The sequence below is a fragment of the Lepisosteus oculatus genome, chromosome 14 (genome assembly GCF_040954835.1).
Source record: "Lepisosteus oculatus isolate fLepOcu1 chromosome 14, fLepOcu1.hap2, whole genome shotgun sequence".
Lineage (NCBI taxonomy): Eukaryota > Metazoa > Chordata > Actinopteri > Semionotiformes > Lepisosteidae > Lepisosteus > Lepisosteus oculatus.
In genome coordinates, this window is record NC_090709.1 from 7,551,557 (window position 1) to 7,575,378 (window position 23,822).

At 39.4% G+C, this 23,822-nt stretch overlaps 3 non-coding genes across 3 annotated transcripts in view; 1 reads left to right on the forward strand and 2 right to left on the reverse strand.

Annotated features, from left to right (window-relative positions):
* The window catches only part of LOC138244357 (5S ribosomal RNA), a 119-nt gene extending 34 nt beyond the window's left edge, over positions 1 to 85 (reverse strand). Inside the window, exon 1 of the ribosomal RNA XR_011192970.1 lies at positions 1 to 85. This exon is cut by the window's left edge and continues 34 nt beyond it. This is a non-coding gene — a ribosomal RNA (5S ribosomal RNA).
* A 1,867-nt stretch (positions 86 to 1,952) lies between these two features.
* LOC138243553 (U1 spliceosomal RNA) lies at positions 1,953 to 2,123 on the reverse strand. Its single transcript, XR_011192208.1, has one exon. It is a non-coding gene; the product is annotated as a U1 spliceosomal RNA (small nuclear RNA).
* A 9,563-nt stretch (positions 2,124 to 11,686) lies between these two features.
* On the forward strand, positions 11,687 to 11,758 carry trnat-cgu (transfer RNA threonine (anticodon CGU)). Its single transcript has one exon. It is a non-coding gene; the product is annotated as a tRNA-Thr (tRNA).
* Positions 11,759 to 23,822: the final 12,064 nt, after the last annotated feature.

Sequence of the window (23,822 nt, forward strand, 5' to 3'; positions counted from 1 at the left end):
CATCCAAGTATTAACCAGGCCCAACCCTGCTTAGCTTCCAAGATCAGATGAGATTGGGCACATTCAGGGTGGTGTGGCCGCAAGCGAAAGCCATAGCGCCTAACTCGCTACTTGAAGCTGTGTGTGGCTGGGGCTCTGTGCCCCCCGAGTTGGACTGAAGGATCGTTCGTGTGCAGCTCTTTGGAAAGGAGCCTCTTTCCAAATTGCATTGCGTACCTGGATGTTGGCGAATGTGTTCCCTTGTGTTGGCTTGTCCTGCACTGGAGGAGAACAAACAAACTGCACGGAGGAGCACAAGGCAAGTCTTCACAAGACAAAAACCTCCAGTGCACAGCACTCTGAAAACATTTCTGGGCTGTCGCGTGTTTATTTCAGCACATAAAGCACACCAGTCCAACATTGTGGCCATTGTCGGTGGTCACACGCGATAAGATGAGGTGGAGAAGAGCGGGGCATGCCCAGCGCGAGACATTCAAGGAGGGGGCTGTGCGAGGTGAGGTGCGACACGCCGGAGCCCCGACGCTGCTAATGCGGAGCACTTGTTGAACTGGCATTGAAAGGACGTGTGCGCACGGAGCGAGCCTTCCCTGCGGCGGAGCGTGGAAACTTTCTCCCCGCGCTACAGGAGTTGTGTGCGCTGCAGCGGTGCCGAGAGAACAGCACAGAAGACAGCAGGCTCTGGAGAGCGGGTAAGAGATGGAGCCTTGTGGGCAGGCGAGCAGGCCCGTTTTTTGGAAATTGCTGAAAAGGCTCCGGTGTTTGTTCGGTGTATGGCAGGTGCACGACGCGAGCTTGCGTAGCGATCTGCCGGTCTGGTGTTATGCAAATGAGGCCAAATTGCGTCCCGGGAAATGCTGCGAATGTGCATTGGTGACTGCAGATGTGTAGGAAACGGCGCGCTCGTTTTCTCGTTTTGCCCACCCAAATTGAGCACGGATACAATAGAGGTACAGCCATTCACTGTTTGACATGTGTGCACTGGAGGTTTTTGTCTTGTGAAGACTTGCCTTGTGCTCCTCCGAGCAGTTTGTTTGTTCTCCTCCAGTGCGGGACAAGCCAACACAAGGGAGCACATTCGCCAACATCCAGGTACGCAATGCAATTTGGAAAGCAGCTCCTTTCCAAAGAGTTGCACACGAACGATACTTCAGTCAAGCTCGGGGGGCACGGAACCCCAGCCACACACAGCTTCAAGTAGCGAGTCAGGTGCTATTACTTTCGCCTGCGGCCACACCACCCTGAACGTGTCTGATCTCTGAAGCTAAGTAGGGTCAGGCCTGGTTAGTGCTTGCATGGGAGACTTCCTGGGAATACCAGGTGCTCCAAGCTTTTGCTCTCTCGGCCAGCAGGGGTCACCGTTGGTGCCTTAGGCTTTGGGAAGAAAACCTGGAGGATGGAAAGGTGATCTATAGCCTCATTTCTAGAGATGTTTTGTTGCTATGGCATGAGTGTGACCCATATAAAAAAAAACCCATTTGTAAAACGAATATCGAATCTGCCTCTAAATCTGCAAATGAAGATGAGTCGATAAACCACTTGTTTTTCGTATAACTATACATATATTCATTTATTACTGATTTCATTAATTGAGCAGGGATACAATAGAGGTACAGCCATTCACTGTTTGACATGTCTGCACTGGTACAGAACCTAGCAATCAGAAAACGGGTGAAACTGTCTTGAGAATTAGCATACAGTACCGAGGCCCCCATGACCAAATAAAGGCTAACCTCGATAATCAGCCTAAATAATGCAGACTACAGCAAAACGACTGACTTTGAAAAGGGAATGAATGTCCGGAAGGAGTAGTGCAACGAGCTTGAAATGCTTCTCCGGACCTCTAACTAAAAGAAACCGAGAACCAGCAGTGGAATCGACTCCCTTCGAACTGGGATCGTATCGCAGCTCATGGTGCCGTAACTCTTCCGTATCCGATATTGGACCAAGCACATCAGGGGAGAGCGCGAACGCAGTCCCCCACTACCAGAAATTATGCAGTCGAGATTCCCACATTTGGGGAATTCGCAGGGGTCAGCACAGCCGGAGTGCAATGGCCGAGCCTCGCCCTGGGTGAACCGATTTCGATTTTTATGAACTTTATTTTCTTTTCACAAAAAAAATACAGGACATCACAAATTAGAAAGCTTTACATTAATATACATACTTAAAACAGTATATATGATCACATCTCATTACATTTTGACACGGTACCAGTTAAATAGCAACAATTTCTTTTTTTCTGGTTCAAATCACATTCTTTACTTAAACATGATAATGTTTTTCACAGTTTCTTGAGATATTGACCTATGCTCTCTATTTCCCACAGATATTCTGCTTCGTAGCTTCGTAGCAATATCTGGGACAGACTTCCCCCCTGAGGGTAGCGGCCTGTACATTATTTCCCTTCTGAGTCTTTCCTGCTTCCCACCCCATAGAAATTGAAACATCAATCTCCTCAGCGCCGCCGCAACACGGTGTTGGATTGGGAAGGTAGAAGCCAGAAAATTCAAGACAGGCAAGAGTTCGGCTTTGATGACCAGCACCTTCCCTGTCATGGTGAGGTCTCGGTCCTTCCATTGCATCAGTTTTTTGTTTAAGATTGGCAAATTGTTCTGCCAATTTACTGTTCCTATCTCTTCTCCAAAATACACCCCCAGGACCTTAATTCTCTTCTCTTGCAGCCTGAGATCATGTCCTTCTTTTGGCTCCCTCCAGTTCTGATAAAAAATCTCACTCTTAGATTTGTTAATTTTTGCAGAGGAAGCCAAAGAGAACTGATCACAACACTGCAGTGCTATGCTAATTGAGGCATTGTCAGAGAGGAGGAGGGTGACGTCATCCATGTATAGAGACGTCTTTACCTCCGTTTCTTTCACAGCGCCGTGCACCTTTTCATTGCTCTCGCTTTCAGAGCCTCCTCACGGCACACGAAAAAAAATCAATATCAGGACGCGCATTGAAGTGAAAGCAGGAAACATGCACTGTGCAGATCCCTCCACATTAAGAGGTGAGTGGGTCTGTTTGATGCACAAAGAATGCTTTGAAAAGCGTCAAAAGCAAGTCATTCCAAGTTGGTCGTTTGTGTTTTCCATTCACATGCGAAATGCTGAAATGATCTCTCGGCTCCTCGGTTTTCATTTCTGCTCCATAAAGGAATCACAGCACGCGTCGGCTTCCAGCATGCTGGGTCGGGATATGATGCCGGGGGTCGGAGAGAGCGATGTCTTCCTCGTTAGTATAGTGGTGATTATCCCCACCTGTCACGCGGGAGACCGGGGTACATCAGGACGCGCATTGAAGTGAAAGCAGGAAGCGCTGCGACATGCACTGTGCACACTAAGAGGTGAGTGGGTCTGTTCATTGGTGTATTGGAGTAATTTTTTTTACAGCAGCTGCATCCGGAAAATTGTGCTTTTTACTTTTTATTTGTACAACAAAAATACATACAATACAAACAAGAGCACATATAACGTATCAAGATAATCGCCAGGGGTTCATGCTATAATACAATTACATTTTATGAAACACGATTGCACAAGGTAAATAACAAAAGGTCCGCACACCCAGTGGGCAGTGATTCGTCGAATATACTATATATCACATCTTTGAAAAAATAAAACATTTCCCTGGGTCAGAGATTAAATAAAACTTCACTCGCACCAAACAAATTTATATTTCTAAATATCACAACATGATCGAATTTAAGTCATTTTAATAACAATGAATAGTCACCTATGCATTGCAATATAAACATTTATATTGATTTAAATCGCGTTTAAATCGCCTTTATTTAAAACCCATAAATAAAGCTGATAGTGTTTAGACTTTTAATTATTTAAAACTGTATTATAGCAGCACAATGCACAATGCAACGTAAATCGCTATCTTTGTCTTCTGCGTAATAATGTTCACCTCTCTGTCCAGCAAATTAACAATAGTAATAATAATGAACTTTATTGTATATGGCGCCTTTAAAGGTGGCTCCTCAAAGCGCTTTACAGGATAAAAACAATAACAACATTACTGTTAGGCTGGGCAAACGATTTTTTTTTAAAGAAATACAAAATGAGATATAATGATGTGTTCCGGCTTAGACATTAACGAAGAGCATAACAAAGGTCATAAAGGTCATAAACTATATTAATTTTGGAACATCAACATATTATGTAAGCTGTATGTTGCTGTTATTGGTATTTTAAAGAAAAAAATACTGTAAAATCCTGGGTTCGGTACAATGATTCAGGCATTCATGTGAAGGACAACAGAGCTTTCACTGGCTCAAAAAGACAAAAAGAATAACGGACACAGCGCGAGCCTGCATTCTCTCCTCAGCCGTCCACACCACACTTTTCCCTGGGTCAGATTTTAAATAAAACTTCACTTGCACCAAACAAATTACCACACACTGAACACTGAACATGTTAACCCAAATATGTCTCACAATACTTTTATGGTACATTACTTTGCTAAAATGTATTTAAAAATAAAAACGATTACAAACGCCAGCAGAGAGAGAGACACACACACAGTTCTTCATTGTCAAAAAGTAATTGTTTTTTACTTTTTCAGCACCCAGACAAACGCAAACGCGTTATTAATGAAATGTTTTTATTCATTCTTAATCAAACTCACAAGTTGTCATCTGCTGTTGAAGCTCTGTGAGACTAGACTCACACATGGCTAGACTTGACTCGGCTCTGGCTTTCCCATCTATACCGATGCACTGCAAGTACAACCCCCCTCTCTGCAGGAGTGCTGGCTGTGACGAATTAAACCTGTTTCACAGGTATTTTCAAAGTAGAAGGGGTCGAGATTTCCAGCAAAAGACACCTCCCCCCCTTCAAAACCCAGTAAGTACAGTACTTACTAGTTAAGAAAGCTAGGCTCCTCAATGAAATCGCTTTAACATGCTAATGCATTGGTGTATTGGAGTAAGTAAAAAGACAAGGGACATTCTTCCTCCCCCTACATTCTCAGAGTAGAATAGAATTTTCCTTTGACAAAACAAGGCTCACCAGATAATGTGAATCGAAACCTGTTTTTCTAGCTTTTAAAGTCGTGCAATGTGTAAGCAGGAACACATCATTATTTCTTACATATGATACATAATATAGCTCCCAAACAAACACAAACGTGTTTTTAATAAAATGCTTTTGTTCACTCATAATCTGACAATTTCAGGAAGACTAAGGAAGGACTAAGGAAATTGTCATCTGTTGTTGAAGCTCTGTGAGCTCGGTGACTTTGAGACCACTTGTTATCCCAGGTTGTTTGAATCGCCACAATTCAGATAGAGAAAAAAGAGCTGACTGACAAGATTTAAGATGTGGCTGTCAATGTTGGATTAAAAAAAACACGTTGCCCGATGTTAGTTGCATTGATTGAAAAATAATTTTAGTTCGAGAGACTGGATAAGTAATTCAAGTGTTTTTTTTAACTTCCTGAAAAACAAGTAATAAAACTAAATTCAATTTAAAGGTCTTTATTAACATGACAGATGGGTGCAATCAGTGTTGGGTATTTACTTTGTAATCTGTATTGCTTGGTGATGCCACTTTTAAAGGTGATATATAAAATCAAGGCTTTAACTTGCTTTAACTCTGCAAGTCTGAGTTCTTGTGTCCGTCCTATCTGAGACCGAAAGTATTACAATATGTATCTTTATAGCAGGTGGTGTACAGCTTTTTAGTATAGATTACACTTTTCTAAAATGTATTTAAAAAATAAAAACGATTACAATCTAATCTTTCCACGTTTGATCCCAAGATCCCAAGAAAAATAAATCTAAACGGGGAGAAAGCTATGCTGAAAGTTTATTAAGATACTTAGAAGACTACACAGCCCAATTTATGTTGCATTTGTCTGATTGTGAGGCGAAACAGCCCTACACAGCCCTGTCGCAGTACACAAATATAATCATATCGTTATTAATTTCTTTAGATACGCAATTCCATATTATATTAGCAGAAAAGCTTAAAACTGCCACTATTTCACATGTTAGTTAAAGACTTCGATGCTTAAAATGTTTAGGGAGAAATCGAATTTTCTTTAAAGTACTGATTCCTGGAATCTGACTGGCTGACAGCCTTCTGAAGTAGTTCCATAATATCTGGTATACGGAAAAGAAAGTGTTGAGAAAAAAAGCCTGGATTCTCATGTATCTGATACAAATATCTTTTAATACAGTCTTTGATGTGCTCTTGAGGATCCTTGTGATATTTTGAGCCCTGGTTGAATGATAAGTGTTGCAGTTTAAATAATTTTCGTAGTTAGAAATTATGAAACGCTCTGTTAAAAGCAAGGGAGTTTTTATGTCCGTTGCAGTAAAAGAAAATGCCTGACAAAGTAGGGCTTGGACAGATTCCAAGTGCTTGTACAAATGTGCTTAAGAAATTATCCACGAAATGCTGTGGTGTTTGTCAAAGAAAAAACTAAAAGTATTTTCGTTTAAAATGACGGTTAGAAAGAATGTGGACCAGCATAATACTTTGAGTTTACAGCTTGTCCAAAGTCATTCATTATTAATACTATAAGTAATATCTTCGGTAAAGGCTTTGATGCATAAATATTTCTGATAAAGGTAGGTTGTGTACTTTTGTCCAACTTTTGTCCAAGCTCAAATGCTGTACATGAGAGGTTCCAGCATGACCTCAAATGACGCGATACACTGCGTGATACTGCATGATACTGCGTTTTAATGTGACACGCCCACCGGGGTATACCACGAAATACACCACCCATTTTGAATGGCTGCATCTGTGTATACGTCGCTGCGACGTATTATCAACATCTAATTGCAACCGTAAAATCGACAACATTAATAAACGCATATATAACGTCGAAAACACATCTAACACAGTGCCTGAGGCTTTTTACTGTATATATCGTGGGTGCTGCAACTAGGAGTATACAGCCATCTGCACAGTGTACGAAGTAAATTATTTACGTAGTAATTAATTAATTTACTATATTTATTACTGTATTTTCTATATTTATTACTATATGTACTATATTTATTTTACACGTGTAAATAAATTAATGTTTGGCCATTGACAAAGTACAACTATTTTTTTATTACAAGTTAAGTAAATCCTTTTGCCCAAAACTGAAGGGGCAACACTCCTCCCTCCCCTCGTGACACCAGGCCTGTCCCCATCCTATTCCATAATGTCATTATATATAATACCTTACAACAGTGACCGTTTCCTTACTAACTGCATGCGTTAAAATTGCACATCAGCTCATAGTAGGGGGCACATAGCTGCGATGTATTATCAATGTTAAATTTCAACCATAATATCGACAACATTAATAAACGCATACGTTGTGGTATATTTTCCGGTTATATACCACAATGCATTGCTAGTATTCGTTGGTCACCATTTTGGACACGTTTTTCAATCGTAGAAGAAATCCGCAAATATCTCAGCAATCCTCTTTTGACGAGTAAGTATAAATAATAATAATAATACTATCTGAATACATACAGATCTTACTTAATATTATTTTGATTAAAATAGTACGTTAATAAGCAAAAAATGGCACATAAAAATAGTGTGAAGGGGAAGATGACGCAAAATTGTTTTGCCGTTTCTCTAATTATTCTTATTCTATGTTGTACTTTCAAACTTTGGGTACTCTTTAATTAGGACAGACTTTATTGCTCAACTGCTATGATGCAAGCCAAATTTTATACGTTTATTATAGCTTTGAGCTTAGTTAACCTTAGTGGTTCATTTTTGAGATTATACTAAAGAAGATATTAATCATCATTTATTTGGGTAGTAATATTATATAATTTTCTCCTAGCTGCGGTGCTGAAGTCCCACCCTACCTTTAAAGAAATAAAGGAACACACAATGTGTTACTTGAAGAATGCATATGCAAGGCAGGGGGCCAGGAGATCTGGACACTGAAAATAATAGGTTTCTGGTTCTAACTGTTAGGACAATTAGACAGGGTTTGCAAATGGTGGACAAAAATCGTCTTAACTTTCATTGTAATATTTTTTTTCTTGGAAATATAGAAGTTGTACATTTTAAAATCTGTATTGTAATGTATAATAGGCCTCTACCCATATACGTATAATAGTCCTCTAAAATTATCCGTATAATAGGCTTCTAACCATATACGTATAATAGACCTCTAAAGTTATCCGTATAATAGACCTCTAACCATATACGTATAATAGTCCTCTAAAGTTATCCTGAACTCCAATCATATATGTATAATAGTGCTCTAAATTTATCCGTATAATAGAACTCCAACCATTTATGTATAATGAACACCTTATCATAGACGTATAACAATAGACATATATTAGAATTTCATTCTAGACGAATTGCGGACCACATTTAGACGTCTAAGGTATGCGTTTAATAGACGTATATTACACGTCTTTTGCCCACTGGGCCGTCGTCCATGTGACTGGATACAAAAATAACTGATTCATTTTTAACCGGTCTCTGGAAGCTTAGATGTGACTATTTTTCCTTCCTTATTTCTTCATTCCCATGAATTTACTCTGTATTAGAGGAAACGCGAAAGTGGGAAACTGCAGACATTCTTCGTGAGTGGTGGATTGTGGTCAGTGAGCATCTGCACATCTCTAAGTCAGTTCCACAAGCTGTTCTGTTGGGGATGTAGCTCAATGGTAGAGTGCATGCTTTGCATGTATGAGGTCCTGTGTTCAATCCCTGGCATTTCCAAGTGTTTCATATTACTGTGCTCACATCGCAATCTTCTGTTGTGTGAGAACTCCTTGTCTGTGTTTATAGACAGCTAGGTTTACACAATTAAATTTAGACACACTCGAAGTGCTACAGTGTTCTCTCCTGTTTTAAATGTAACTCCAAAACATTTTGTTCTGTTCTTCACACTTGTCATGGCTTTTGCAGAAAACACCCTTTGAATTTCTTGAGAGATCATTCAGCGAGTGAGTCCTTCCTCTGGACTCCGCACTAAGCTGAAAGCTGCACAAACTCCTCATTGTATGTCCTGTACTCTTACAAGCGCTCTCGTGTAGATGTGGAGCACAGTTATAAGGACACTTTGAACTTTTTCCGTTTGAAACGGAAAATGCAAATGATCATGAAAAGTATTGATCGTATAAAATATCCATGGTACAACTCGAGAAAGAACTGAAGGACTACACAACAACTTTTGATGATTACAAGTTACTTTAAGAAATACAACCATCCGCACATGGGCTTGGATCCTGAACGCTTAAGTTGAAAGAGCAAAAGCGAAGGATGACCTGTAAACTCTCTTCATTGTCTTAAAGTTTATAAAATAAAACAATATCTTACTTTCTTAATAATTTCTTACTGTTTATAGACGATTTATTGAATTTTTGCAAAATCTCATTTACAAACTTTTTTCTGTTAAATTGTTATTCACATACTCGAATGTAGATAAACGTTATTGTCTTCCGGGTGTGTGCCCATTTCTCAAAAAAAATATTTGTTAGTCTGTTGGGAGGCTGCACAAGGTGTTTAGAGATAGAACATCTAAAAGACAGGCTTTCTAAGCTTAACATCAAGGCAGTTTTCTCAACAGAAATGCTCTTTGGCACTTTCAGCTTTACTTTGGGAACATTGCCGAGATCACTTCTGAGCCAATGCACGTGATAGTGTGCCGGCAAGTACATTTAATATTGGCTGTGTTAGCGAGCTGCCTTTCGCTTTGAAACTTTTACTTCTTCATGCTGAATCATTGGCAGGGGTAAAGCTAATTAAATCTTTTCGCATAGCGCTCCATCAGAAAATACTTTCTCCTTGGTCAAAACGGGCACAGAAAGTTTTATAAGGGCAGCCTGTTTTGCACCGTCTAAATAACAGACAGTATGCGAATAAGCTTTTTAATAACAGTATTTACAATATAACCCATGTTCAAAAATGCTTTTAGCTTCTTTTAGTCTAAGAAACAGGGGTGTTTTAGCGGATTGTGGTCTTCAATTAGTAAACGCTGAAGTGTTTCCCCGCTTGTGAACAGATCTGGCCCCATTTAAACAGAATCCTGCTCAGCTCCTGCTTTCACTGCAACTTTTGAATTGAGCCCAAAGCGATAAGCAAGCTGAATTATCAAAGTTCATTAGGTACTAGAGATCATGGTATGTTATCAGGTAAATGCAGTCCCATGTATCCTCCGTAATTTCGAGTAAATACCAAAACACACCATCCACGACCCACAGCGGGAATAAGCAGGACTTGGTTGTTCAGAGCGTGAGGCAACTATCGCCAAGAGGGGGGTTTGATCCTCGCTCTCGCTACTATTTGAAATGCCAAAGACGCGTAATAGAGATTTTTGCAGATGTTTTTTTATGCTCCACTATACATTACAATAATGAAAACAAATCAATTAGAAATATGCAATACAACGTCGGTTCCCGAAAATAAAATCTGTTTTACACAGACATCATTGCTTTTGAGATAATCCAGATTGTGAAGACAACTGCGCCCTAGCTCTGGAAAATATTACTCAAAGGTTGGAAAGTACAACACGTTTGTACGTTTGACGTTTACAACATGTAACATGGCACTTCTCCAGCAAAGCAACTCAGGTTGGTGAACTACTGGTGTATTCAATACACCTCCATTCATCCATCACTTGTCAGGATGGTTGAGTGTTCTAAAGCACCATTCAAAGCGCTTTACAGGTAATGGGGACTCCCCTCCACCACCACCAAAGCACCATGATCAAAGACTTGTGTTTTTCTAGCTCTCACGGGTATTCTTGTCTCCAGATCGAGGTGTGGGTTCAAATCCCACTCCTACCAGTTGCTTGTCAGGATGGTTGAGTGTTCTAACGCACCCTGATTAAGGACTTCTGTTTTTCTAGCTCTCATGGGTATTCTTGTCTCTAGATCGAGGTTTTGGTTCAAATCCCACTCCTACCAGCTACTCTTTTTCCCTGTTACATTTTCCCATCTTGATGTGCTTGCTGACAATGACAGGAGGAGGAAAATGGAGAAACTGCTTAGCAGACACATGATTGGCAGGAAGATTCATGAACTATTAGATGTGATTAGCAGAAAGTCAACTATAAATAGACTTTGTGCATTAAGAACTGTTTGTGTTGCCTGTAATCTAGGTAAGATTTTTGGTAAGGTATGCATTCAAATGTGAAAGACTATAATAATATAAAACCAGGAGAAGACTTATTAAAACATACTGTTTTCCTTGCGGTTTCTAATGTATTTTATTAAATGGGGGCTTTGTGAAATCAACTTTTAGCCTCTTGGAATGCAGTCACTCTCCCCGGTCTAAATACCATTATGTAAAATTAGGAAGCAGCAGTATTTTGATAAAGTGCGGTGTTCCTTTATCACAGTAACACAACAGTAAACAGTAAACGCTCAGGTGTTTATAATTACTCGGGAGCAGATCACCCTCAATCTAGAAAAAACCTTTCACAGCGATATTTGAATCGAGCCCCATAGCGTTAAGAAAGCTAAATTACACAAAGCTCATATGACATTGGGAGTCACTGTACCCTATCACGTCCTGCTTGCACTGTCCTACTAAAAGATTAGAGGGATCAGAAAGGACACAAACAACCCATGAATCAACAATTTTGAACTTAAGGGTCGCAAGCTCTACCGACTGCGCCTCTTGTTCCTCTATTACAACAGTAAAATTACTAGGGTTGATTCAACATATAGTAAGCTGACCCAGCTCCCAGCAACGGCACGGTGGCCAAGTGGTAAGGCGTCGGTCTCGTAAACCGAAGATCGAGGGTCCGAATCCCGTCTGTGCCTCTTTCATTCACCGCCACGTTCCTTTATCTAAGTCTACAAGTAACATGGAAACGTCTCCTCTTGTTACTCTTTCTGTGGAAGCGCACAGTTTCCTGTTAAAGCCAGAACGTATTGCGGAAGTCTAATATATGAAATTTGTTAAGAACTTGATTGTCTTTTCACAGAGAAAAACGAGAAAACCTTTTTTTCAGAAGTGGGATTCGAACAAAAAACCCGAGGGGAAACTGTGACCTGAACGCAACGCCTTAGACCCCCAGCCAACTCGCCTGTGGCTTTTATATTGAATTATATGTAATTTATTTATTTATTTCTACTCGTTGATAAGAAAAAAAGTGAAATCATGTAATTAGGGAAATCTCTTTTTTTTCATGTAGAAAACTAGCACAAGCAAATGTAAAGTTCAGAGCAGCGCTCAATAAAAACGATCAGAAACCGAAAGCACGAATTATGCAGATCAGTACATTCCCATACCAGTTGTTCTGCAGAAGAAATAAGAATAGCCGAACTCAAAGACGTTGTATTGCATATTTCTAATTGGTTTATTTTCCTGATTGCAATGTATTGTGAAGCATAAAAGCCAGCTGCATCAATCTCTATTACGCGTCATTTCTAAAGGCGTTTCAAATAGCAGCCAGTGCAGTATTAATGCTTTTGGAGCATGTATTACATTGTAAATAATCTTATTTAAATAAGTTTAAATTTGCACACTGTTATTTAGACAGCGCAAACCTGTCTGACCTCATACAACTTTCTGTGCCCGCTGAGTAGATCTTAAAGCAGCTGCAGCCAAAGTACCCGTAATGGCAACACAGTGCTTTGAGTTCGGCTTTTCTTATTTCTTCTGCAGAACCACCGGCATCGGAATATACTGATCCGCATAAGAAGCGCTTTCGGCTTTGATGGTTTTTATTGAGCGCTGCTCTTAACTTTACATTTGCTCAGGCTAGTTTTCCCCATGAAAAAAATACATTTCCCAAATTACACGATTTCACTTTTTTTCCTATCAACAAGTAGAAATAAATAAAACATATAATGCAATATAAGAGCCACAGACAGGCTGCCTGGTGGTCTAAGGCGTTGCATTGAGGTCGCAGTTTCCCCTGGAGACGTTTGTTCAAATCTTACTTCCGACAAAGAGCCTCTCTCGTTAGAGTAGAAACGACAGAATCTCTAAGTAGAAAACATTTCCACAACATCTCGCATTTCACGTGTTTAATGTTATTTGTCTTAGTGGCTGTTTCGGTGAATGATGGCTCTCTTTTCTTGCAGGGTGACGGCAAACTTCTTCAGAGAGGGAGTCTCCCACGCACGGCTTTTCTTTATCAGGACCGAAGGTAACAGAGACAGACTTCAAACTCAAATGAATTACTTCTTGAGCATTTATGACCGGTAAAAAGCTGAGAGCAGAAGAAAACGTCATTGGAAATGAAGAAATGTCTGCTGACAGTAATCAGAGCTCACGCTCAACTGCGGACAACCGCTCCTTGTTAGTACAGTGTTGAGTACCCTCGCTTGTCGAGCGGAAGACCGGGGTAAGTTTCGGTGACAGGGTGCTGGTTTAATTTTTTAACAACCTGACTTCAGTTAAAAACTGTGTACTATTTACTAAGTTTCAGACTACTTATTGCGGTAGAATATGGAGATCATATCTAGCTCTGAGCTCAACTGCAACAAGAAGTCGTGCTTAACAAAGTCAGAGCCCAGCTGAACGTGTGCTCAGTGTAGTGCCCAGGACTCAGGAGCATTGTTGTGGTTCTAATTAGCACGAACTGCAGGGGCTCTGAATCAGAGCATTTCAATTTATCTGTTCAGTAAATTAAAATGCAAGACACCTTAAAATGGGATTATTACTTTGTCTCTGTCCCGTTTGTATATAATCGAATGTTTAAAAGATACCAGTAAGGACACACAACTACTAATGGGATACTTATTGGAAATAATCCCAAAACAAGCACGTGCGGCAGCTGGTAAACCCCTTGTAATAATATTTGCAGTGACAAAACACTTTGAAGATTTGCAATCTATTTAAATATGGATTTACTAAATTTCAGTTCTCCGGCATAACTGAACTCTCACTGTCGCATACTAAAGGCTTTACATGCATTAGCTGTGATACAGATTCTAATAAACACAGAATGAAACTTAGTTTTGTTCCTCATGGTGATCCTCTTGTAGATCCAAATGAAATGTTTAATATGATCCCCCAAGAAAAAAAAGGAGTCCATTTCCGAATAATTGATACCCCATCAAACATTTTTTAATATCCCTGCAAGTTTATACAGAGAATGCTGGTTCGCGGCTTAAATTCAAATTAAAAAAAAGGAAACGAGTTGGAAACTATGTCAATCTGGGATTTAAATCACCCAGAACATTTCACTACATTGGGCAGTATGTGACGGAGAGCAGCTCCTGACATCCTGATATCCCTTTGATAGATCAGTTAGTAAAGTGTAGGACTGTAGTGGGTAATAGCAGGGAATCCTTAGGTTGCTGGTTCAATTCCGGCTCAAAGGATGGCACCTTTTGTGTACTTTGTTTAATCAAAGAGTTAAAATAGTGAATCTGTTTCATTCAGACGTTGAACAAAAGCTCAATAAACGACGAAGCAGAGGCTCCTGTTCTGAATTCACCTCACGTCTGATTGTCTTGTTTTGGTCAAGATCTGATCTTTGAATTAAGGGACTACACTGTCTGTTTTTAATTAAAAAATACATACAAATGTCAAGTTTTTTGTAGATATAAAGGTGTTCTCTGTTTTCAAAGGATAGCTACTTAATTGGCTTTATGATTTGGTATTGATTTTGTATTGTTGTATTATTAAGTTTGTGCTTTCTGTGTTTTTATCGTATTGTGGACTTATTTTTTAAACAAATGCTTACAAAGGCAGACACGGCACACATCTGTTTATACCAGCGGTGAATTGTACATTTTTATTAAGTACAATCTACTGTGCACTTTTGGGAGTATAACAGGTTCGATATAAAGTGGCAAAAATATAAAAGGGAAAAATACCCCAGACTGCGTGTAAAGGCCTCGTTGTGACTGTTGTTTTATTTTTAGATAAAGATGGCGTACTGTGCACAAAATGTTGCAGAAACACAATCTGATATTTTAATAACTATTATTTTAATAATTTGATAAGTATGAGGTCCCGGATCCAAATCTTCAGTCCTGATATTTTTAAAAATGATATCTTCCCTTCCTCTCGTGGAAGTCACACGATGTGAACATTTTTTTTTTTTCACGTTGCGATCCAAAGAGCCTCAGATGCACAGTCTAACAGTAACCAAACCAGGATGGATTCTGCTGGGAGCCGGACTGAGCTCATTCTCACTCCCTGTGCTGAAAACAGAATTATCTCTTCTCCGAACATCGTCTACAGCTGCTAGATACTGTTCTGTATCCTACTGCTCCAGCAATTCCTTTGACCAAAGACAGATCACTTGTGCGCTTTTAACCTTCTTGCAGCTACAGGCGAGACTGAAGCTGGAGATGTGAAGGCACCCGCTGGTGCATGTTCTCCAAATTTCACAATCGCGACAGACTTCTCTTTTTTTAAAAAAGTAGATATAGCCCTGAAAAAAGCATTAGCTTTATCAGTTTTTACATTATTCAAACATGATATTTTTATTGCATTTTACATAATAATAATAATAATAATAATAATTATAATTATTATTGTTTAAACTTATATAGTGCTTTTCTGGACACTCCACTCAAAGCCCTTTACAGGTAATGGGGACTCCCCTCCACCACCACCAATGTGTAGCCCCACCTGGATGATGCAACTGCAGCCATAGTGCGCCAGAACGCTCACCACACATCAGCTATTAGTGGGGAGGAGAGCAGAGGGATGAAGTCAGTTCAGAGATGGGGATTATTAGGAGGCCATGACTGGTAAGGGTCAATGGGAAATTTGGCCAGGATGCCGGGGTTACACCCCTACTCTTTCAAGAGACGACCTGGGATTTTTAATGACCACAGAGTCAGGACCTCGGTTTTACGTCTCAGCCGAAGGACGGCACCTGTTTACAGTTTAGTGTCCCCGTCATAATACTGGGGTATTAGAACCAACACAGACCCGCCCAGTGACAGAAACCAGACAGTATCGTGTGTCGGGCTCGGCTGCGAGCAGGACAATGACGTCACGGGGACAAAGTAGAGAAAATCAAAACGGTTCTATAAAAGACCTGTGTCAGCTGTCGGTTCGCAGTCTGGACTCTAAATCCACCGATCCGATTTCAAATCTCTCTAACACATGAGCTACGGCTTCTTTCGAGTAGTTATTCAGGAGAACATTATGTTAATCATATAGATGAAGCGTTTAATATATTCAGGTGGGTAGCTACGTCAGCATTCGTATCTGCAAAGGAACAAGTAATACTGTAGGTTTATTCCACGCTGAAAAGAGAAGAGAGAAAACAAACCTGAAGAAGGTTTCACAGCTGACATGTTATGTTTTCTCTCTTCTCTTTTCAGCATGGAATAAACCTATTCCCAGTGGGCAGTGATTAGTCGAATATACGTATATTCATGGCGAAAATACAGCTATACGTATATATACGTCGCCTCGACGTATAATCAATGTCGAATTGCAACCGTAAAATCGATGACATTAATAAACGCATATATAATGTTGAAAACACATCTAACACAGTGCCTGAGGCTTTTTACTGTATATATCGTGTGTGCCGAAACAAGGAGTATACGGCACTCTGCACAGTGTACGAAGTAAATTATTTTCGCAGTAATTAATTAATTTATTATATTTATTACTATATTTAGTATACACGTGTAAATAAATTAATTACTGCGAAAATAATTTACTTCGTACACTGTGCAGAGTGCCGTATTACTAGTAGCGGCACTGAACTCACCATGGTGCAATTCATTTACGTGACGGGCTAGTGGTTTAATGGATAACGCGTCTTATTTCGGTTTACAAGATTATCGATACGACTTCTTCCGGGGTTGTGTGATTTAAATCAGGCTCCTCAGAAATAGATGTCCGGTATGTAAATGAACTGTACCTGAAAGCAAACGTTGGGTCTGGGTTCCTTTCTTTCCTGCATGAAATAGCAAATCATTACAAAAAAAGACACCAACTAATGTCCAATAGCGTTAGTCATTTAAGTAAACATGAATATACTGTAAGGTCTTGGTACATAGGAGTGGATTTCAACCACAATTAAAAAAGGGCGAATTATAATTACAGGCTTCAGACACGTTTTCATACAAAAGTGACCAAACACTCCCTAACTTTCAGGTTTGCTTGAACCTGTAACAAAAACATGGTCTGAAACTTCCATTCTCTGATGTTACTGTCTCTAAAGTCGGACATGATGTTACGCAGATGGGCAGTTTTCTCTCGTCGTGTTCAAGATTATTCGCTGCATAAGCTCCTTATTGCGTGTTCTGTACTGCTCTGTTATTTTGTTCAGATTACCTAAGTGGTGTACAGATAAAACCCAACCGCGTGGTGTAATTTCCGGGTTCGGCACCAGCAGCACCTGCAAGCACATCAGCTAAACCTCAACATGACTTGAACTCACAACTTTCTGATCTGAAGTTAGACATGCTACCATTGCGCCACGAGGTCACACATTAATTCCCCCAAAGAGAAAAATCAGCGTCCCTGAAAAATATTTTTTTCATTCTCTTCCGTGAGGAGCGCCGCTCTTCAAAAGAGGGTCTCTTCTTCCCAGACCACAGATTATTCTTTCCGCCCGTCTCTCTCACAGAGAGCAGACACACCGTCTCCACTGATGTGTTTACTACATCTATAGATCTGACCCCCTACAGCCCCTTTATACAGCCCCGATATTCGAACAAAAAATATTCCTAGATAGGATATTTACCACCAGCCTCGTGAACATCTCATCTTGACCTCTTCCAGGAGGAGCACAATTAACACAGAATCCTCTCTCCATTTAGCAAATAACACAAAACACTGTTTACCTGTCAAGACAGAAAACCAGGCTGCTCCAGGTGAGGCTTAAACTCACAACCTCAGCATGACTCCACTGATGATGTCATTTTACATGGCCTGAACCAGGAAAGAGTTTGGAAGTCAAGAAGTTATGGTGTTGTTTTAATACTTGCCTACTCATTTAATTTTTCGGTCAAATCTTTTATTTGCGAGTTCTTTCAATTGATGTTAATCCTTGTCCCGATGCACGATTCTGGGCCATGGTGCATCTTGAATAATGTTCTTATAGGCTTCAGTTTGGAAAAGTGCGGTCTTCAGAAGCTACCGAAACCGCTAATGGTTACATAACACTTAATGCAAAAGCAACGTTCGGGTTTGAAAAAGAATATTACTTGCTATGAATACAAACACTGTTACAGGAGGCGTGTTAGAGCTATTTTAACTTAGATCATCAATTCATCTTACATTTCTTCTCCATCTATATCAACAGTGTAATCGCTACTGAGCGCTAAAGGCAGGTCCTGGCAATACAATCTTCTTTAGAAAACATTTTAAAAACTATTTCCACTACCATCTGTAAAGTAAAAGATACCGATTGCACACAACTAATAAAATATTTTTTCCAGGGACGTTGTAGCTAGATGCAGATTACAATCGAAAATGCATCAGCTTTAAAATTTTCTTTTGGATCCAGAGGACGATCAGCATGAGCCATCAAAGAGCCTGTAGCTACAAGAAGGTTAAAAGCACACAAGTGATCTGTCTTTGGTCAAAGGAATTGCTGGAGCAGTAGGACGCAGAGCAATATCTAGCAGCTGTAGACGATGTTCGGAGAAGAGATAATTCTGTTTTCAGCACAGGGAGTGAGAATGAGCTCAGTCCGGCCTCCAGCAGAATCCATTCTGGTTTGGTTTCTGTCAGACTGTGTGTCTGAGGCTCTTTGGATCGCAACGTGAAAAAAAAAGAACAAAAAACATTTGCTCACATCTTGTGATTTCCAAGAGAGGAAGAGAAGATATCACTTTAAAAAAAATCAGAACTGAAGATTTGGATCCTGGACCTCATACTTGTCAAATGATTAAAATAATAATTATGAAAATATCAGGTTGTGTTTCTGCAACATATCGTGCACAGTACGCCATTTTTTTCTAAAAATACAGTAGATTGTACTTAATAAAAATGTACAATTCACCGCTGGTATAAACAGATGTGTGCTGTGTTTGCCTTTGTAAGCATTTGTTTAAAAAAGTAGTTCACAATACGATGGAAAACACAGAAAGCACAAACTTAATAATATAACGATACAAAATCAATACCAAATCATAAAGCCAATTAAGTACCTATCCTTTGAAAACAGTGACATTTGTATCTACTTTTGAATTACAAATCAGACAGAGTAGTCCCTTAATTCAAAGATCAGATCTTGGCCAAAACAAGACAATCAGATGTTAGCTGAATTCGGAACAAGAGCCTCTGCTTCATCGTTTATTGAGCTTTTGATCAACGTCTGAGTGAAAAAGATTCGCTATTTTAACTCTTTGATTAAAGTTCACAAAAAGCACCTTCCTTCCAGCCGGAGTCAAAACAGCGACTTAAGGATTCCTTACTGTTCCCACTACAGTTTTCCACTCTACCAACTGAGCTGTCAAATGGATCTAAAGCACTCCACTCTGGCACATACTACCCAAAGTAGTGAAATATTCTGGGTGATTAAATTCCAGTTCGACATCAAGTTTCCAACTTCTTTCCTTAGTCTTGGTTACCTTGAATTTAAGCCACAAACCAGGATTCTACTTTATAAACTTCCGGGGATGTTACAAAATGTTTGATGGGGCATCAATCATTACAGGCGGAAATTCACTCCTTTTTTTTTCTTGAGGCATCATATTAAACATTTCATTTGGATCGAGAAGAGGATCACCATGAGAAACAAAACAAACTGTTTGATTCCGTCTTTATTGGGGAGCTGTATCACAGCTAATGCATGTAAAGCCTTCAGTATGCGATAGTGAGAGTTCAGTTATGCCAGGGAGTGGGAGTGAAGAGAACTGAACTGAAATTTAGTAAATTCATATTTAAATAGAGTGCAAATCATCAAAGTGTTCTGTCACTTAAAACTTATTACAACACTACCAGGAGTGGGGATTGAACCCACATGGACACTGTGCCCTGTCACAGAAACGTACCCTGGTCTCCCGCGCAACAAGCAGGGGTACTCAGCACTATACTAACGAGGAGCGCTTGTCCGGTGCTCTGTTTACGGTCAGCAGTCATTTCCTCTTTTCCAAAGACATTTTCGCCTGCTCTCAGTAATTAATGTCGGTTTGAAGTCTGTTCCTTTTGTCTCCGCTCTTGACGAAGAGCAGCCTTACGTAGGAGACTCCCTTTCTCAAGAAGTTTGCCATCACCCTGCAAGAGAGAAGAGCCATCAACCACCGAGGCAACCACTAAGACACTTAACATTAAACACATGAAATGTGAGATGTTTTCTACTTAGGGATGTTATCGTTTCTACTCTAACTTCTTTGTCAGAAGTGGGATTTGAACAAACATCTCTAGGGGAAACTACAACCTGAACGCAACGCCTTAGACCACCAGCCATCCTGCATGTGGCTCTTAAATGGAACGATATGTTTTATTTATTTCTACTTGATGATAAGGGAAAAAAAAGTTAAATGTAATTAAGGAAATGTCTTTTTTCATGGGGAAAACAAGCCTGAGCAAATGTAAAGTTTAGAGCAGCGCTCAATAAAAACTATCTGAAACAGGTAGCGCTTCTTATGCGGATCAGTATATTCCGATACCAGTGGTTCTGCAGAAGAAATAAGAAAAGCTGAACTCCAAGCCCTGTGTTGCCATTACTGCTACTCTGGCTGAAGCTGCTTTAAGATCTACTCAGCGGGCACAGAATGTTGTATGAGGTCAGACTGGTTTGCAATGTCTAAATAACAGTATGCGAATTTAAGCTTATTTAAATAAGAGTATTTAGAATATAATACATGCTCCAAAAGCGTTAATCCTTCACTGGCTGCTATTTGAAACGCCTTCATAAATGACACGTAGTAGAGATTTATGCAGCTAGATTTTATGCTTCACCATACATTGCAGTCAGGAAAATAAATCAATTTTCTTTAACACCTCTGGATAAAGTTCTTCTGTGGAGCAGGTTTCAGACCTCTGCATACAGCGCCCTTGATGTCATTTTATTTTTACAGCAGCAACCATCCTGAAAGTTTTTTTAAAATATTTCTTATTTGAACAACAAAAATACATATAATACAAAAAAGAGCACATATGACGTATCAACAACATCGTCAGGGGCACGTGCTATAATCCAATTACACTTTCTGAAAAATCTACTGTCCATGCAAATGTACATGCTAATCTACAGGGTTCTTTTCTGCACTGAGCTGCTCATTTGAAATCCAGAAGGCAACACAGACGCGCTCCTATACCAAGAGTCTTATCTGGACCACCTAGATAAAAAAAACAGGAAACCTAAGCACTAATCTATACTGACAGCTTTTGAAAAGGAGCTCTGTAATATGCACAAATACAAAGACAAGGTATAAATACTCCATAGGTTTAAAATTCAGGAATATGAATGGTCAATTGTTTACAATTGGAGTTTTTATGTTTCGTATGATTTAGCGACTTTTTTACAACATGTAAAAAAAACAGCACACCTAAATGACAAAGCCTTAGAGCTACAGAGAAAAACAAATTGCATTTAAAGTAATTTTAAAGGCTCGAGATAACATTGCACTATAAACGCAAATGTTTGTCTTCTTTGTCGCACTTACGTTTTGTTGCTTTAGCAAATTTCATGCAGTTTATTTCTGACACAAGACATAACAAGCTTGTGTATTTATGACAAAAAAGCAGGGAAACAATTTTCATTGACCTTGAAACTAAAATTGTTAAAAAGTAAGTTAAATGCACATATAGTAAATATATTTTCTCATATAACGGTGTGTTTTTTTGTCTAAGAATCCTTCATGAATGGTTTAACAGACACTTTGCATGATTAAAACAAATATTTACGAATTTTAACGTTTTATACAATAAAGTTTTATTGTGAACATGAGCCCTGTTTATCGATATCACCAATACAGTTCTGGATTTTATTCTGCCTTCCAACGCACATATGAATTTTCTTTCACACAACAGCTCGCATGTGTGGTAGCGTATTTGCGCCAGTGAGAAAAAGAATGATGTTGGCTTTTAAATGATGAACCGTTTGCGTTTATACAAAATGACAAAACGTTGTCGCATACATTGGGACATACTCTGTTTAAACACCTGTCGTTTTCTCTAATATTGGCTCCTGTGCTTCGGTCCATTTGAGAGAGGAGAAGACACTGAAAAAGTCCTGTGAAAGTCGATTTTGCACCTGCGCCAGTGCTGTAGTGGTATCATACAGACGCCCATCCAAATCCATCACACGCTGGAAGCTCTGGAAGGCAACGTAAAATATTGCTCTGTCCGTTGGTGGATTAGGTATGCACGTTTTTTTTTTCAATGTAAAATGCAAAATTAAAAATTACATTCAAAATCGATTAATGTAAAAACCGATAAAGCTAATGTTTTTATCTAGTTATATATTTCTATATCTAGTTCTTCAAAGGTCTTTTTTTTTAAAAAAAAATGTTTATCGCGATTGTGAAAGTTAGAGAAGGTGTACCAGCGGTTGCCTTCATATCGCCAGCTTCGGTATCGTCTGTAGCTGCGAGAAAGTTAAAAGCGCACAAGTGATCTGTCTTTCGTCAAAATATTTGCTGGAGCAGCAGGACGCAGAGTACCATCCAGCAGCTGTAGATGGTGCTCGGGGAAGAGCCGATTCTCTTTTCAGCACAGGGAGTGAGAATGAGCTCAGTCCGACTCCCAACAGAATCCATTCTGGTTCGGTTACTGTCAGACTGTGCGTCTGAGGCTCTTTGGATCACAACGTGAAAAACAAAAAACAAAAAAAAAATGCTCACATCGTGTGATTTCCACTAGAGGAAGAGAAGATATCACCTTTAAAAAAATTAGAACTTAATATATGGATCCGAGAGCACTTGGTGGTGGTAGAGGGGAGACCCCATTACCTGTAAAGCGCTTTGAGTGGAGTGTCCAGAAAAGCGCTATATAAGTGTAAGAAATTATTATTATTATAAATTATTAAAATATCAGATTGTGTTTCTGTAACATTTCGTGCACAGTACGCCATATTTAACAAGAGAACAACAGTCTCAACGAGGCCTTTACACACAGTCTGGGGTATTTTCCCCCTTTATATTTTTGCCACTTTATATCGAACCTACAATATTATACTCCCAAAAGTGCACAGTAGATTTTACTTAAAAAAATGCACAATCCAGCGCTGGTATAAATAGATGTGTGCCATGTTTGCCTTTGTCAGCATTTGTTTCAAAAATAAGTTCACGATACGTTAAAAACACAAAAAGCACAAACTTAATAACACAACGATACAAAATCAAAACCAAATCATTAAGCCAATTAAGTACCTATCCTTTGAAAACAGAGAACACCTTTCTACAAAAAAACCGTGACATTTGTATCTACATTTGAATTACAAAGCAGACCAAGTAGTCGCTGAATTCAAAGTTCAGATCTTGGCCAAAACAAGAAAATCAGACGTGAGCTGAATTCGGAACAAAAGCCTCTGCTTCGCCGTTTACTGAGCTTTTGATCAACGTCTGAGTGAAAAAGCCACTCTCTGGCACATACTGCCCAATGTAGCGTAATGTTTTGGGTGATCTAAATCCCAGTTCGACATCAAGTTTCCAACTCGTTTCCTTAGTCTTGTTTACCCACGAACCAGGATTCTACTGTATGAACTTCCGGGGATATTACAAAATGTTTGATGGGGCATCAATCATTCCAGGCGGAAATTGACTCTTTTTTTTTTTCTCGAGGGATCATATTAAACATTTCATTCATATCGAGAGGAGGATCACCATGAGACACAAAACAAACAGTTTAATTCTGTCTTTTTTAGAAAGTAGCGTTTGTGATACATTAATAATATTTTCGTGGAAATATAGAAGTTGTAAATTTTTTAATTTATATTTGAATCGAAATGTGGTTTTGAGTCAAATATTAGCGTGTTCATGTAATTAGTTTGTGTTT